Source organism: Prionailurus viverrinus, chromosome C2 (genome assembly GCF_022837055.1).
Source record: "Prionailurus viverrinus isolate Anna chromosome C2, UM_Priviv_1.0, whole genome shotgun sequence".
Lineage (NCBI taxonomy): Eukaryota > Metazoa > Chordata > Mammalia > Carnivora > Felidae > Prionailurus > Prionailurus viverrinus.
The window spans coordinates 100,002,584-100,019,062 of record NC_062569.1 but is presented as its reverse complement, the minus strand read 5'-3'; the positions used below and the strand labels follow the sequence as shown (position 1 = coordinate 100,019,062).

Genomic DNA, 16,479 nt, shown 5'->3' with positions numbered 1-16,479 from the left:
GTGACCAACTCTTCACCATTACAGTGTCATATGGAATACAAGTCTCACTGCCTAAAAATCTCCTGTGCTTCACTCATGAAGCCCTCCCTCCTTCCATTCACCAATCCCTGGTGACCATTGCTCCTTTTTACTGATTGTCTTTTCCAGATTGTCATATAGTTGGAATCACACAATGTATAGTGTTTCCAGGTCGGCTTCTTTTACTTGGCAAACCCTTCCAGTTTTAAACATGACCTTCTGTCCCCTCCCCCTCCCCCATGTACATCCATGCGTCTGGAGTAAGAGGGGTTGGCAGGGGAGGGTTCCAAAGCCTTGTGCTGATACCCAGCTGACCAGAGCCGGGGGGTCCTATCCCTTCGTCATCTCCCAGTGAACATGCCTGGCCCTGGTGCTACCGGAGTTTAGCCCAGGCTAGTAAACTGTCAGGAGCTGCCTGTGTTTGGGTTCCACATCTGGAAGTATCAGCTGTGCAGACCTTCCTGTCCCATTCCTAAGTAGAGGCAGGAGGAGCACATGGGGCTGTTTGTCTTCCTCCTCGGTAGTTTGTTTTACTTGCTTTGGAGCCGGGTAGGAGGGTGGGGAAGTGAGCTTCCCCCAGGCAGGCAGCACTCCTTCACACCCACATCCGCTGGCCGGCCACACGTCCCCCAGCCTCTGCTGCTGTCAGCCCTGCGCAGGTCCCAGCGGTGTCTGTGCTGAGCCCTGAGAGCAAGCACTGGGGCCTGTTTTGTGGTCATTTGGGAGGAAGATGGGTAGGGAGCAGAGAGACTGAGAACATTTTCCCTGCCCAGAGAGGTTTCCTTCCTGAGTCAGCCTGGCAAGCCAGGATTCCTTGGGAGCTGGAGGCAGGAACCTCAGTATTCCGTGCACTCACCAGTCACTCCAAACAGGAAGGCACTCTGGGGGAATAAGTGGTAATGATGGATATTGTAATGGAAGCAGAAGGAGGGAGCCCCTTAAATCCCACTCAAACCAGGGCCCCGGCTAGGGGAAGGAAAGCACATGTGAATGGGGTCCTGTGGGTTATCTGGTTGAACTTGGCTGAGAAGTTTCAGGGACTGAGGAAAGGCGGTTACTAGGTACAGAGAGTTACAACCCTGGGGAACAGGAAGTGAAATTTAGACCCCAGGTTTCGTTGCTTCCTGTCTGGAATAAGCACCGAGCTGAGGTCAGCTAGAACTCTCTCGTGCTGAAGGACTCCAGCCAGGTGTGTCAGAGTTCACAGTGAAGGAACAAGAAGACTCTGGCTCCCCTGGAAGGTCAGCTTTTGGACTATGGAAATTCCATGCTGATGGTCCATGCCCATAGCCCGTCCTCCTCCGGTTTTTCCTTTTTCACCCAGTCCGCCACCTTCCATTCTGTATCCTGATCAGTGACTCACTAAAGAGCCCCAGGTTGCCATACATTGGCTCTGCCGAGTTGTCCCGGTGCAAGTCGAGACTAATAGTGCCGGTCCCACGTTTGCCACTAAGATTGTGAGCACAATTGCAATGGAGTGTAGGATACTCTCTACAGGCAAACTGCCCTTGACTTTGTTGTTAACTATGGATTCAGGGTAGAGCGTCCTGGCCTTTTGTCTTCCTGGGTCTCATTCCAGAGCCTAGGAGGCTGGGACAGTGATTACTGACCATCGACACAAGGGGACCCTTGGCCCTTGCCTCAGTTTCCCCAAAGAGGCAGACGACAGAGGGCTGCTGAATCATGTTAGTGTGGGCCCCATATTCCTTACCAAACCCAGCCTTCACCCCTGCTTCCCTCCTAACATTCTGTCCCCACAGGAGGTACAGTGAGAGTCCTGAGAAAAAGAATCCCAGAGCAGCTTCTGTAGGTACATGCTAAGTAGAGTGTGTCTAGTAGCTGGGGCACTTTTCCTGAACCAAGAGATAAATATCTGATCTGCTAAAGCATTTGGGTTTTGGGGTTTGTTCCTACGGATTTGTGGGTGGAGGAAATCTCGGGAAGGTTGATTTTATAGCCTTTATATTTACTAAAATACAAATTTATAAATGCAATGCACTTAAAATTTATTTATTTATTTATTTATTTATTTATTTAGAGAGTGAGAGCAGGGGAGGGGCAGAGAGAAAGGGAGAGAGAGAGAATCCCAAGCAGGCTCCATGCTGTCAGTGCAGAGCCCAATGTGGGGCTCGATCTCACAAACCATGAGCTCATGACCTGAGCTGAAATCAAGAGTCGAACCCTTAACCGACTGAGCCACCCAGGCACCCCTATGATGCATTTAAAAAAAAAAATCACCTTGCGGCGCCTGGGTGGCTCAGTTGGATAAGTGTCGACTTTGGCTCAGGTCATGATCTCACAGTTCGTGAGTTCGAGCCCCGCATCGGGCTCTGTGCTGGCAGCTTAGAGCCTGGAGACTGCTTCAAATTCTATGTCTCCCTCTCTCTCTGCTCCTCCCCCACTCACGCTCTGTCTCTCTCTCTCTCCTTCAAAAATAAATGAAAACATTGATAAAAAAAATTTTTTTTTAAATTACCTTTAGGATAAGGAATGGCATTCTATACAGTGGGGATCATGCCAGGACCTCCCAAGATGTGATTGCCTGTTAGTACGGGATGCTCAAGGAGGCACGGCATGGGCTTTGCTCAATTTGGGGAGCTTCAGCAAGTGTTCATGGAAGAAAGTCTCTGGTGCAGTCTGGGTCTTCTCTAGTACTTTCCAGAGCAATGTGCAGAAACCCAATTTTACCCACTGCCACTCTCCTCCCCTCTTTAGAAAAAGCCAGCCTCAATAGTAGTGGAACAGGGAGGCTCCTTATTAACTGTGCTTTCAGAGTCAGAAAGTATAGAGGAATAGCATGCCAAATTGAGCTGGAATCCTAAGTAGGCAGAACTAATTTTCCCCGCATGGGAAATGAACAAAAATTCCAGTGCTAACATCCTTGGTCTGCATGGGGGAAAGGCAGTGAGACCTTGTTTCTTTGCATCTCAGACAAGATGGGGTATGTTTCGCTGCCCCAGGATGGAGGGTCTGAGCTGTCTCCCTAGTGTGAAGCATGCCATCCTTTGGACCTCATGATGCCCACAGACTGCTTCTCTTCAGTTGCTTAAGGTTTCCTTTCATACAGCCAGCAGTAAGCCTTGCTTGAGAGCAGTCTTATTTATGCTTCTTCAGGCACTTTCCAGGTAGGCCCAAGACACGTTCAAAACCATGAAATAGTGGCCTAAGCTTCAGTTGATCAGTCAACAGATTATTGAGCACTGAGCCTGCTGCCCACAAGACACTTCTAACCTAGATTATGAATATCTCTGAAATCCAGACAAGAGGTCATTTCACATTGAATTGCATTATCTTCATTCTCTCATTAGAAAGGTGCTTGGTCTGAGTACATGCTGGATGCTCCTCATTCTCCTCCTCCTCCCCCTCCTCCCCTCCTTCTCCTCCCCTCCTCCTCTTCCTCCTCTTCCCTCCCCTCCCCTCCCTCTCCTCCTCCTCCTCCCCATTATCATCATCATCGTTATTACTTTGGCTTGAGATAAATGGCCAATTTGGAATTCTTACCCAAGAGACAATATTCTTAGAGCATTTGGCTATTTAGAAGAGTTTGTCAATTATGATATGCTTGGGAATTTTATAGTAGAGAAAGAAATGGAGGCCCAGAGAAAAGTGATAGATTCAGAAGTTCAAGCCAGTTTTCTTGATGGTCTTTTTTTTCCTGGACCTTGAGGCATCTGCACTTGGTTAGTTCTGCAGTCAGAGAAAAGCCAGCCAGAGAAGTTGGGGATGTGTTGCTGGTGAGGGCACATTCTGGACAGAAAACCCCAGAAAGGAAACAGAGGGCATGGCGATGGGGGGATAGTCAGTGAGCTCTGGGTCTCTGCACCAGAGAGCTAAGGAGATAGACTCTGCAGGTCTCCCATGGCTGTGGCCAGCGGTCCCCTTTCAGGGATGGGGCTGCCTCTTTGGCCCAATACTGGGGAGACTTTCAAGGTCAAAAAGAACAACCCTCCCCCACCAGAACCTGAGCACTCCCTGACACCTGCTTTTGAAAATGCTGTTTGGTTAAACCAAGAGGACATTGGGAGGTTAGTGGCTAGGTGGGGGGGCGGGGGGGCGGTTCCTGGAAGTTAGTGTGGGGTTGGGAAGGTTTGAGAAGTTCTAGTTATCCTTTGGGAAAAAAAAAAACAAGTTTCATTATTATTTGTTTATTTAAAACTCAAGCACACAAAAGCAGAAAGAATCGTATCAGATCTAGATCTACCCGTCATCTAGATCGTCACCGTTTTCAGGACAAAGAGGTGCTTTAGTTTGCTTTCATGACTATCCTCTGTGCCAGATGGGACAAGGATGGGTGCCACAAGATTGCTCTTTCGAGAAGATGTGTGTGATCCAGTGTCCCCACCCGCCTCACAGTGGTGGGGAAAGGAAGGAACACCAGCCTGGGGCAATCAAGTATGATTCCCAGTTGTTCCGTGGGCTCTGAGATGCTTCTGTGTGACTTCCTACCAGATGCTGAGCTCTTCGAGCCCGAACTTTATCTCTGGATTCTGAGGACCTAGGATCAAATGGGTGTTCAGTAAACATTGACTGACTTGTAAGACAAGTCATTCCTCGAGACAGGGAGGGAGGGGGGCTTCCATCTGGGCAGGTGCAAGTCATGTGAGTGCTTAGTTCACCGTTTGGGGAGCACTTCACCCAAAGTGGGCGGATGGTAGGATTCAGAATTGGATAAGGCATGATTATCTGAACCTGGGGAATCCTGAGCGTGTGGAGGGTTAGACATCATCATTCTAGAGGGAAGGGGCTCCTGCTTTTGCCTAGGAAGAGGGAAAGAAGAATGCAGCAACAAGAAACAACACGAGAGAGCTGGACTGAGGCTTCTCTCTGCCTGGCCCCCGGAATCTGGAGCCCGAGGGCTGTGGGTGTGGTGGAGCGGGCTCTGGGAACGGAGGCTCCAGCCCCAGACCCGTTTCTCTGGGTGGCCACAAACAGCCCACAAGCCGCCTGCACCACCAGGCCTGCGTGTCAGTCCAAGTGCTGTGTTATTTACTGTGGAGTTGGCAAGGAACGGGGCTCCTTCGAGTGTGGGGAATGGAGTCCACTTCCAGCCTTCACAGTGCTGGGCAGCTCCGTGGCTCTGTGCCCCTCTGGGCAGGGCTGGGGACGTCAGTGGATAGGAAATGGGGTGTTGGAGGAACATGAGGGCAGATGCTGCAAACACGTCCCTCTCAGATCCAACCCTGGGTGTAGCCAGCGGGGGGCCTCCGAAGGCCTACAGCAGACCCCAGGGAAACTCTCCAGGCCCTGACTTTCATCAGTGACCTGCCCCGCCCCACTCCCCGCCTGCTCTTTTTCAGTTTAAGCTCCCAGCCCTGTCCTCCCCTCCCATGCACGCATGATGTGTGTGTTAGTGTTTTAATTTTTATTCTTGGCAGAAGTTAAGACACAAGATGGATTTGGAAGGAGATGAAACCAGTCTGGGTATATGTTGGGCAGCAGCAGCTTCATTCCTGGAGTGGGTGGGCCGTGGAGGGGGAGGGGTTGGGGTGGGGAGCTGTCTCCTCCTCTGGTAGGGACCATACTGAAAATCCTGTCCTCTTTGGGGAAGGCCGGCAGCTAGAGGCTGTTAACCCTTTGGGACATCAAGGAGACAGTTCCAGTGGAGCCAGAACCCTCTGGTCCAGTATGGTGTTAAGTGGGTGTGGGAGCCCTGGATGGTCAACGCCTGTCCCACTTCCTAGTGGTCTGTGAGCCCCGGGAGACTGCTCTGCTTTGTGAAGGGAGTCCTCACTGCTATTTCAGGTTCCGATGTGCAAGCACTAGAATGCGCTTGTGCTTGAAAAATTCCTGTCTTCTGGTAACGTCTCAGGCCCCAGAAGTAGTGGTGATGGCCCCAGACTGGCAAGGGTTACTGTGGCCCAGGAACCTGTTTGAATCTCATTTTCTACCGTGGAGGCTCTCTTGGCCCCCAAAGTAGGTGCTCTTTCCAGTGGTGGCCTCTCCTTGGGTTTTTATTTCTGGGTGAAGAATCTGAAAGTCCAGAAAATATCTGAGGGAATCTAAGAGAAACTTTGAGAAAATGTTTTTTTTGTTTGTTTTTTAATTTTTTTTTAACGTTTATTTATTTTTGAGACAGAGAGAGACAGAGCATGAACAGGGGAGGAGCAGAGAGAGAGGGAGACACAGAATCTGAAACAGGCTCCAGGCTCTGAGCTGTCAGCACAGAGCCCGACGCGGGGCTCAAACTCACAGACGGTGAGATCATGACCTGAGCCGAAGTCGGACGCTTAACCGACCAAGCCACCCAGGCGCCCCAAAAATGTTTTATTCCTTAAAAATATATTAAGATACTCAATTTTTGGAATTGAAAAAAAAATTAGCTTTAAAAATTACAAGAATTTCTTTAAAATAATTTAGTAAGGAACATTTTTATACAAAATGCTCAATTCCAACGACGGCATCTAATGTAACCAAGGCATTTCTGATAGACATTCTTTATCAAAATGGTCCCCCAAACCACGGCAGAAACACCCAGTGGTTCCCCAGCTTGGCTGCACCTTATAGTTTCCAGGAAGGAGGTTGGAAATACTGATGCCTTGCCCCCGCCTCCACGGTGGGTTTATATTTATTTGTGTGAGGTGCTTCCAAGGCCTTGGTGTGTTTCAGTGTCCCCAGATGATTCTTCTGTGCAGCCAGAGTTGGCAACCTTCGATCTAATGCTTGTGTAACAACAGGAGGAAGATGAGAGAGGCCAGATTAAGAAGTGGAAGAGTTTTATTATCTCTTGCTGCATGCTGGTGCATAGAACTTGGATCCAGACCCAAAACACTGCTGCCAACTTTTGGATGAGATTCAGGCACTCAGACCTCAGGGCTGACTCTGAGTGGGGTTGGGGGCGACGCGTCTTCAGGAAGGGGCAGATGCAGCAGCGTGCAGTGGGGGACCTGCCAAACCACTCCCTCTGAAAACATAGTAGCTAGAGCATGACTCCGACTCAGAATGACTTTGGCTTTTTCCAGCCTTTCTGAGTTCCTTCTTTGGAAAACGGCTCATTGTCTGTCTGCTTGAAGTGACCGGGAACATCAAGACCCAACAGTCAGAGGAAGGAGAAAACCCCTGGCTTTGAAGCCTTCGCCTGAGCAAGATGCTTAATCTCTCTAAGCCTCAATCACTGCATCTGTAGAATAGGGATGGAAGTACGGCCTACTCGATAGGGTTTTTAGAGGTTAGACAAGATAATGCATGTGTACACGGTCCCACATGGAGTAACTCAACAGATGGTCGAGTACTTTTCTTTGATTTACACTGACTGATGATTTCTTCTAATTGTAAATATCTGCCTTAATCTCATATTGCAACACACCTGGTAGGTTCCATTTACTACATCTCAATGAATTTTGATTACATTCACAAATCAGTTAAATTAGGAAATCAGTAATTTAGGAGGAAAAGAGAGTCTTGAAATGTTCATGTGCCCAACACGATAATTTCAGCAAACTAACTTCTTGGTGGATACCTTACAAACCAAAGGAGTTGATTGTTAGAGATAGACACAGGAATCTCTTTGGATACGACAATGGGACAAAGAGCAGTCTTTTTATGGCCCAAGGGGTTGTTGGGTATTGAAGTCCTTGGCCTGTGGGAACATTAAATAGCAGTGATCACATCCTACTTGGATATAGCTTTTTTTTTTTTCAAATTTATCTTTTGAATTACAGAAGTGATAACTACATAGCTAACCACTTTGAATATTTCTGAAACATTTAATGTAAAAAGTACAAATCCCCTAATCTTCAAACATAAATGATGTTAACATTTAAGTGTCTCATGACCTCCAAATAACTATACCCCACATATCATAATGCAATTTTTTAAATTACAAAAATGGAATCATGCTGTTTTACAAGTTGCTTTTGGGATATCTTCCAGGAACCTCTTAGGCCAGCATTTCCCAAAGTATATTTGGTGAAATTCTCCTCACTAATGGTACTCTGAGAAAAAAGAGTAGTGTGGTCAACTAAGTCCGGGCCTGTGGTCATGTAAGTCCAGGCCTGTGGTTAAGTGAGTTCAGACTTCAGTGCATACTCTATCCCCCTCTTGGTGATTCATGATACATAACAGCATATTAAAGGCTCTGAAAAGGCCTGTAGTAAAAAAAGAAAGCTAATTAGTTTTTCGTAACATAGCATTTCCCTAAATTTTTCTTCTTTTTTTTTTTTAAGTTTTTTAATGTTTATTTATTTTTGAGAGAGAGACAGAGAGACAGACAGAGTGTGAGCCGGGGAGGGGCAGAGAGAGAGGGAGACACAGAATCCGAAGCAGGCTCCAGGCTCTGAGCCGTCAGCACAGAGCCTGATGCGGGGCTCAAACTCATGAACCATGAGATCGTGACCTGAGCTGAAGTTGGATGCTTAACCGACTAAACCACCCAGGTGCCCCCCTAGATTACTTTTTCTATCACATTTTAACATCCAGTAGTTTTAAAAGTGCCCTTTTAGGCATTCCTCCCTAACGTCTCCTTCACCTATTTCCCTCTTCCCTCTGGGGCATAATCTTTTGGGGTAGGCAGGAGGAAAGAAGCTCATCTATTCATTTAATCAGCACATACTGATTGCACTCCTACTATGTGCCAAGCATTGAGATGCTGGGGACACAATCATGAGCAAGATAGCAGGCTCTCTGCCCTCAAAGACGTTCAGTTTCCCGCCTGCGTGGTGATGGGATTAGTCATACCAGGATGGCTTGCACCTGGGAATGGCAGGGGATCCTCTTTGCAGCTGTTGGAGCCCGGGAACAGCAGGCTAGAATTATCCCCACCCCCGCTGCTCCTGACCCTTCACCACGCTGCTCCAATTCCCCACTCTCTGCCCCTGCTATAAATAGTGATGCCTGACCCAGCTGGCAAGACTCCATGTGTTTGCTTACTCTGCATGTGCCAGCCCTGCACTGAGGCCACTGTGCTTTACAAGTTGGGGAGAACTGACGGGAGATGGAGTAGGGGGCTTCCAGCAGAAGCAGGAACTGACAGACGGACCGAGGCGTGCTTCAGGTTTCCAGATGGGTATTTATTTTACATTTTAGGTGATTTAAAAGAGCTTTGTAATTGAGAAAAAGTGGGGGTGGGCTGCGGACTAAATGTGTATATTTGGGGGTCAAGGAAATGGTGAAGAAAGTGGGTTTGTATGAGGTCAGATGGGAAAGAAAGTAAACTGTCATGGTTATGAAGCACACTTCCCAGTTGGAACTGGAGTTGTTTGCTGTGTGGGCACACGTGTGCACACGTGTGTGTATGCACCTCTGTTTTAGAGGTTGTGAATGCATATGCCCAGAGAGCAAGTGGGGGTGTCTGGCCCCTGAGATATTACCTATTCGTAAGACTCCTTTGTTGAGATATGAGGGATAAATCTGCAATGAGGATCAGACTAATGAAAAGTTTTCTTAAGGGGAATTCCTAAAGGGAAAGTAACCCTAAAGGGAATTATTCAAATTTAATAAGTGGTTGTCACTTATTGAGCAACTACTTTGTACCAGTCATTATTCTAGATTATTTACTAATGTGTTTTTTTCTTCATCATCCCCGTGTGTGATAGGTTTTATTGTCCTACATCAAAGTCATTCCTTCTAAGTTCAGGGTAAGAGTTTCTGGCTCACAGAAAAGTCTAGGAGAGACCTTGTCCTTGTCACTGTGCAGTCAGATGCCAACTATAGACCGGTAGCTCCTGATGTCCCATCGTGGCCCTGACTTCAGCTAAGGTTGGCTATTTTACTCCGAGGCTTAGCTGTTCATTTGAACGCTTCGGATTTCCTGTCAGCATGCATGAGCCTGTTAGAGCGTAGTGTATGTGTTGGTATGTTGGGGTTGGGGCTGCTCTTGCCCAGCATTTGGTTGAATCAGTCTAGGAACCAGGAACCAGATAGACCAAGAAGCAGCAGCCTGATGGTCATTCATTCTGGGTCCCAGAACCTGAGTCTGGATTTGAGTCACGTGGAGGGTGTGGATATGCACCTGGTGGCATTGGTTGCCTAATCATCAGGAGGAGAGGGTATGGAGAAGGACTGTAGTTGACAGCTAAATTGGAGTTGGTGGTGATTATGTCACCTAGCAGAGTAAATCAAAGTCTTTTCAGCCCCAAAGCTTCCTAAATGTCCAGCTTCTCCTACTGAGGAAAAGCTCCCTCCTTGACTAGATGACTAGAGTTCTTTCCTATCTCTGCCATGTCCTTTGTGTCTCAGGTGGTTATTGGTGCACTCAACAGGTATTTGCTGAATACCTGGCACTATTTTACGCATTGACAGTGCCCTTGTGAATATCCTCACCATTCCTGATCCCTGAAGCCTTTGTTCTAGTAGCCAGGCAGACTGAAAATAGTGTGATGGTACTTGCACAGGGGAAATGCAGGACTCTAGGGGGATAAGAGCTGGGTTCCAAACCACTGCCTGACACACAGCGGGTGCCGGGGACCTGCCTCTTGAACGGAAGAGCATTTCCTCAGGTGCATACTTCTCTTCACATTTTCTGCCCCACCTCCTCCTTGGCAAGCCCGCCCCCACCCACCTCATGCTTGGATGCCATCACAGGAAAGATCTGTGTCATGCTTGCCTTCTCCACTTAATAAGAACCCCAGACCAGATCCTGGTGGGAGATGGGAACAGGGATATCAGACACTCAAGCATCATGTTCCCCAACTCAAGCAAGTTCTGCTTTGCAGTGAGAGTACCTTTGGGGGTTCGTCAGAGCCAGACTCCAAGGATCCAATAGTTGGACTTGGAAAAGCCCTTGGAGGTAGGTCTTTATAGCTTATCAAACATTCACTGAGCACCTACTATGTGTCCAGAAGAGAGACTTGTAAACAGGTTACGATACACTGTGGGGGGTGACGGTGACAAAGCTGAGGCTTAAGAGATCCTTGTTGACCTCTGTTAGCTCTAAGCCTCTATCCTACCTTAGCTGATGTACTGTGATCTTCTAGGACTACGCTAGGAATAAACATGGATGATAGAAAGGGGCTTTATTGGAGGACTGACCTTCTGTACTGAGCAGGGCCTGAGAATGTGCGCGTGCGTGCACATGTGCATGCTCAGCTGTGTGACCCATTTCTTTTGTCAATCCCCTAATGCCTTTGTTAGTGGGTCTGGTTCCTTGCCTGTGTTGAGTAAAATCTATGGTTTATCTTTGATCTTTTCCTGAGGTCGTGATGCATGTTAATTTTGGTGTAATAGAAAGATGTTGTCAAAGCTGAACGTTGACTGGGTTCCAAGTTCTTTAAGGGTAGGAGGCTGCCTCCACTCTCTGGCAGTGTGTGGCACCTAGTGGGTACTCCGTGGGGGTTTGCCGAACTGACCTGAATTCTGCCCCAGGGACTGTACTTCTCATCAGGTGTGACTTGGGGTTGCCAGCCGCACTGCCTGCTCTTAGCGCGATCGCGATGGTTCTGTGGAATGCCCTCGTTTGTCTTTCTGTGCTTCTGAGGCAAATCCTGCTACTGCTCCTGATGATTCGGGGAAGATGCTGTCTCTGTGGTTCTGTGTATGTGCAGACTGAGCAGTGCTTGCTCTCTGGTGTGCTTGCAGGCATTATACTTCCTGTTCTGAGGGCTCCATTGCTTTCAGTGGATGCTTTCAGATGGAGTGGAGTCCTGGCCTTAGGTAGTAAGGCTTGTGTTAACACACTGATCGCTTAAACGGGATCATTTTTCCTTTTTCCTAAGAGAGAACATTAAGCAGTTAAGATCTACTTTCAGCGCTCAGGTCCTGGAACAGGTTTGTTTTATATACCCTGTTTGTGCTTTCTATCTGGACTCTAATTAATGCATTTTACATTGACTCTTTTGTCTGCCATGAGCACCAGAAAGTTTGAGAGTGGATGCTCCTGTTTCCTCTCCAGTCACTATGTTACCATTTTACTTCATTGTTTACCTGTGTGGCTATAGCCCTGGCCGTGGGCTGTAATTAGAAACAGGTAGGTGGAAAAGAGCAGGTGGCTTTGTTGTGGCTTTGTTCGCTTGCTGATGAGGTTGGAGGTGAGCTCCTTTCTGGGGCTGGGAGGGGGGTTAGAAGGAGGGATCAGGGGAATGTTTTCCTCTCTATAAACACTTCTTTGTAACTTCTTGTCCCAAATGACCTATTGTCTGATGAGGATCTTTTCCCCTTTCTCTGTGAACATGTAGAGACACTACAGAGAAATTATGATCATTATCATCATTATCATCATCAAGAGAGTGCAGAGAGAGGGCATAAACAGGGTGAGGGAGAGGTGGTGGGGAGCAGTTATTAGCTTCAGTGATGTAAATGTGGGCTAGTGTTGGATGGAGGATAAGAGGCTGGAAACCAAGTCTTGCCAGAAACTTGAGAACACTATAGCACTGTCCACAGATTTATTGTCCCACGGGGCTATTGTGAAGCTCTGTAAAACACTATATAGGATATAGGTATTACTGCTTCTATTTTCCAACAGAGACTATCTCTTGAACTTGTGATGTGTGTGTGTAGTGCAGCAAAATCAGGCCATTGCTTAATTTTGGACAGCCTATAAGGAACAAGCAGAGATGGTACCACATGTGTCTGGAGTTGTTAAAATGCAACATCTTTAAGTCTTAAAGGACATTCATCGAGGGGCGCCTGGGTGGCGCAGTTGGTTAAGCGTCCGACTTCAGCCAGGTCACGATCTCGTGGTCTGTGAGTTCGAGCCCCACGTCAGGCTCTGGGCTGATGGCTCAGAGCCTGGAGCCTGTTTCCGATTCTGTGTCTCCCTCTCTCTCTGCCCCTCCCCCATTCATGCTCTGTCTCTCTCTGTCCCCAAAATAAATAAACGTTGAAAGGAAAAAAAAAAAAAAAAAGGACATTCATCGAAAAGCCCCCTCGGTGGCAGTGCTACTGTATGAAATTAGACCTCCAGTGAATGGCTTTCAGCAGAAAAGTTCCAGGACACCCTCAAATTATTGTGTGATTGCTATAAGCCAGGCTGCTTTCACACTCAATCTCATTAACTCTTTTTAGCAGCTCAGAAAAGCAGGTGTTTACATTTTCATGTTCACAGAGAGTAAACTGAGACTCGGTGATTAAGCACTTTACCCAAAGCTGCCGTCTACCAAGGGAGAGAAGTGGCACAGCTCATATCTAAACCCCAGCCTCATGGTTTCTTAGTACCTGATCTTGCTGAGTCCCAACATCATCACTTAGCAGAAGAGCAATTCTATAATAAAAATTTGAGATGACTCCTAAAACCGTAATGTGCTAAAGCATTGAGAAGGGCTTTGATAACCTCTCCCTCCATCTGTAAAGTGGGGACAGTAACTCTCCCTGGGTTGTGAAGATTAAAACTGATCACGTACATGAAGCCCCCAGCACCCGGCTTGGAGCTCAACACATTTAGCTGCCTTTCCCACATCTCTGCTCTTGTTCCTCCTCCCTTCCCCATGCTTTCTCTTCAGGCCCGAATCCATCCTTCTCTTTCTGACTCAACAGTGTTCTGATTTCTTCTTCTCCCATGTCTCCATGCCTATCTCCTTCCACCCTGGCCTCAAGGTTAGGGTCATATTGATAATGGCCAGATATTACCTACTCACAATATCCTCCTAGATTAGATTCCTTGCAGTTCAGTGGCTGCAGGAAGCCAGATGTCTCAAGCTTGGTAGGGTGTTTGTTTTGGGAAGAGAGATAAGGAAAACCAAGAAGGTTCTTGAATGAGACCCCAAGCCATAGGAGTGTCTGCAGAGGCACTGACTTCTGTCAAACAACTTGGCCCTCCCCTCCAGGGATGCCTACACTGTTCTAAGGGCCATTTGGTTTTGGAAAATAAGGGCCATGGTTATAGTCCTTTTCGTGTAGAAAAACCCCTTGGTCCCACCACTGATAACCCTTCTGTATGCATTTTTCCTATAGGTCCAAGGTCAGATAACAGTCCTTCTCAATCTCAAATTTCTAATCTGGACAAACCCTTCAGTTTAGCAAACATTGGCTGAGCCCCCATGATGTGCCAAAGGTTTTCTGGATGCTAGGGTTACTAAGATAAAGTTAACACATCCTTGCCTTCAGGAAGTTTGTAGTCGGGTCAGAGGGTAGATATCAGAGGCACATTACGCACACATGATCAAATCCATAAATTATTATGGAAATGTTATAATGTGCAAAACACTGTGGAAGTCATTGGAGGCATCGTACGGTGACATTTGCAATAAGTTTTGAAGGACAATTAAGAATTCCCCTGATGCAATGAAGGGAGAAGGGGGAGGTGGTTTTGCTAGAAGAGAGAGTGTGAAAATGCAGCTTGCCCAGATTTGGGGGCTTGTGGAAGACCTGGAAAAGGTTGACTGTAGCCCACTTACAAAGAACCCGGAAGGTTGTGCGAAGGAGTTTGGACTTCATTTAATCATACTTAGATAGGAAATTGTGGAAAGTGGGTCTGTTAGTTGCTTTGTTTTGAACCAACCTGAAAAGAGAAAAAATCACTCCTACTTCCTTCACATTTTCAAATCAGCTGCTGGTGTTTCCTATTCCTTTCTAGGCCTCCCCCAACTGCTTACATGTTTTATGACAAAATGATATGTTTTTCCCTTAACATTCTTTACACATTTTTCATGTTGCTGCTTGACCTTTATAGTTACCATTTTAATGGCTGCATAACAATCCATCAATTATTTTGCTATACTTTATTTAAAGCACTAGAGGGAAAAGAACCAAAAGGGTTTTAGAGTTAGAACCTGTTCAAATCCTGACTGACTTACCATCTGTATAATCTTGGACAAACTACGTAACCGCTCTGAGTTTTAATTTCTTCATTTATAAAATGTGTTGATCATATATACCGGCCTTACAGGGCCATTGGGAGGATTATATCAAATTAGATGAATTATGAAGTGTGGCCTGGAGGAGACAGGCCACAATTCATAATTGTGTATTCAGTGGGTGGTAGCTACCCATTTATCATCTTTACTGATTGGCTGAGCTTGATGTTCTAGAAGGAAGGTAGGTGACGATGGGGAGGCAGATTAGATGGGGGGAGGAGAGCGTCAGGGAGCCAGCTGGAGGGCTCTAGGCCTGTGGTGTCCAGGAGTAGCCTTTACTACGTGTGACTGTTGAGCACCTGAAATGTGGGTTGTCCAAATTGGGATGTGTAGTAAATATAAAATACACACTAGGTTTAGGAGACTTAGTATGAAACAATATAAAACACCTTATTAATTTATATATTACCTATTAAAATTACACTCTTTGGGGTATATTGTGTTGAAAGATATTAAAAGTTATTTTCACCTGATGTAAAATGTGTCTACTAGAAAATTGTAAATGACATATGCGGCTTGTGTTGTGTTTCTCTGGCTGCCTTTGGTACTTTATTTTTATTTTCTGTTTTTAAGAGAGGGCACGCACGTGTGTGGGAGGAGGCACAGAGGGAGAGAGGGAGAGTCTTAAGCAGGCTCCACGCTGTGGCTCCCACGACCATGAGGTCATGACCTGAGCTGAAATCAAGAGTCAGACGCTTAACCAACTGAGCCCCCCAGGTGCCCCTCTCTGGCTGCTTTGAATCCATATGACTGACCATAGATGGGAAAGATGGGAGGAGAAGGTGAAGTGGAGTATATGTGTGTATGCTCAAACTAGTGGGTGTCCTCTGAACAGTGAAATGAAAAGCAAGTATTTGTTCTAGACCGGAGAAGCTGTCTCCGCTTTCCCCGAGTGGCCGTTCTGGCCTTTACCACATCATGCACGTCAGTGGTAAGATTATTGACCAGAGTGTCCATTGCAGGGAAGCCTGGGGAGAGCGTGACTGCTCTGCTGAGCTCCCAGAGTGCTTCAGGAGTGGCTTTCAGTGACGCTCCAGGCATCCCCACACGCTCTTCTGTGGAGCACCTCTCTGTAACACATGCAGTATGTTGGGGTCGAACAACTGGGAATGAAACCATGCAGAAAAAAGGAAATGGGAGGGGCAGGCTTCCTCTGTAGAGAGGATAAGTGCTCTGAGTCTTGTACAACCCTGTTCTTTTGCGTGTCTTCACCTTCTCTGGTGTAGAGTCCCCAGGGAAGAAGGATTATCACCTTTATGGGTCCCTCATGGATATAAATGGGTTTGATGCTGAGGCTGGCATTTCAGATAACCACATGCTGTTTAGGTGTTCTAGCCAGGAATTGAAATTGTACCTTGGCTCTTAAAGTACCCACTGTACCATTTCTTGGAGGGTTGTTAGGTAATATAGCCTTAAAATCAAGCTAAAAGAAGCAAAGAAAAATTGTAAGGACTTTTATGTACTTTCCTACTGTTGGTCTCCCCTGGGTTGAGCTCAGGAAACCACAGATTTTGGATGCATCTCAGTGGGGTAAGAGCAAGGCAAGTGGAAGATACCAGGTTTGGAGGGCAAAAACTAGACCACAACAGGCACCGGTATCTGCCTTGCTTGAGAAGTTTCATGTGACTTAGCCTGCCTGACTGTGGCATTTGGTTGATGTGGATAACAAAAAGGCCTCCTGGTAGATACTGGCGTCACTGTGGCACTGTCACAATGGCATTGCTGTACCTTTGCTAGG

The 16,479-nt window shown here is 47.0% G+C and overlaps 1 protein-coding gene across 5 annotated transcripts in view; it reads left to right on the top strand.

Annotated features, from left to right (window-relative positions):
- BOC (BOC cell adhesion associated, oncogene regulated) overlaps positions 1–16,479 on the top strand; it is a 72,841-nt gene that overhangs the window by 11,688 nt on the left and 44,674 nt on the right. The window lies entirely within an intron of this gene.